Source organism: Anoplophora glabripennis, unplaced genomic scaffold, assembly GCF_000390285.2.
Source record: "Anoplophora glabripennis isolate ALB-LARVAE unplaced genomic scaffold, Agla_2.0 scaffold700, whole genome shotgun sequence".
Lineage (NCBI taxonomy): Eukaryota > Metazoa > Arthropoda > Insecta > Coleoptera > Cerambycidae > Anoplophora > Anoplophora glabripennis.
In genome coordinates this window covers 128,336-129,403 of record NW_019417041.1, presented here as the reverse complement: position 1 = coordinate 129,403, position 1,068 = coordinate 128,336, and the positions used below count along the sequence as shown (strand labels likewise).

At 42.1% G+C, this 1,068-nt stretch overlaps 1 non-coding gene across 1 annotated transcript; it reads right to left on the bottom strand.

Annotated features, from left to right (window-relative positions):
* Window positions 1–452: 452 nt before the first annotated feature.
* Trnal-uaa lies at window positions 453–534 on the bottom strand. The gene has a single exon. It is a non-coding gene; the product is annotated as a tRNA-Leu (tRNA).
* Between the last annotated feature and the right edge of the window lie 534 nt (window positions 535–1,068).

The following is a 1,068-nucleotide window of genomic DNA, read 5'->3' as shown; positions in this document are numbered from 1 at the left end:
TGGGGCCAAGGTCAAGTCAAGGTCATGACCTCTGGCCGTCTGGGGTCAAGGTCATGCCAAGGTCACCGACCTCTGGTCGTCTGGGGGTCCAGGTCATGTCAAGGTCATCGACCTCTGGTTGTCTGGGGTCTAGGTCGCCTCAATTTAAGATTTGTTTTCTACTGGTGCAGACCTGTTTCCTACAGGTTCAGACCTGTTTTCTACAGGTCCAGACTTGTTTTCTACTGGTTCAGACCTGTTTTCTACAGGTTCAGACTTGCTTTTTAGTATAAACTGTAATAAGATATATTATTTCCTTTATAATTGTAGTGTTAGCAAAAATTTTAGCCTAATATGTAGGCTTTTTAGTAAATTAGCAAGAGCCTCTTTAGCTCAGGTGTAGAGCAATGGTCTTGTAAACCGGAGGTCGTGAGTTCTAATCTCACAGGAGGCAATTACATTTCTATCAAAAATGTCAGGTGTGGGATTCGAACCCACGCTCCGTTTGGGAACCAAGGCTTAAACAAGGCGCCTTAACCACTCGGCCAACCTGACTCGATAGGTATATGAAAAAGGAACGAGAAAAAAAAATTATATCTTTTTATTGGCATAAGGTAGGTGTAATACATGGGATAGTTAATTAATAGCATATTCGAACTGTTGCTGAAAGTTCTTTATAACATAAAGTACAAAATTTTATATGCATTCCACAAATCCAGCAGACTTCCACATGGGCGCAAGGAAGAAAAATAACGTTTCGGTCTCGCTTTCAACATATTCGGCAAACCTTTTCAGGCGGTCCCCAGCATTCGTCCTCAGGAACGGAATTTGGCATTACTTCGATTGGCTTCCTACCAGACATTACGCTCTCTTTAAAAGCACGTACTGCTACACTTGACTATGATGATAGGGTTGTAATTCTTGAAGGTGCTGCGCTACTGAACCGTATGTTGTTGTTGATACCAGTCAATCTGGAGGACTGCGGCAAAAATGTGGAAACGAAATTTCAGCAATTATCGAGGAGTTAAAGGAGGCTAGAATAATATCTTAAGTCATTACATCGTCACGCGAAACTGGATAACCATCACG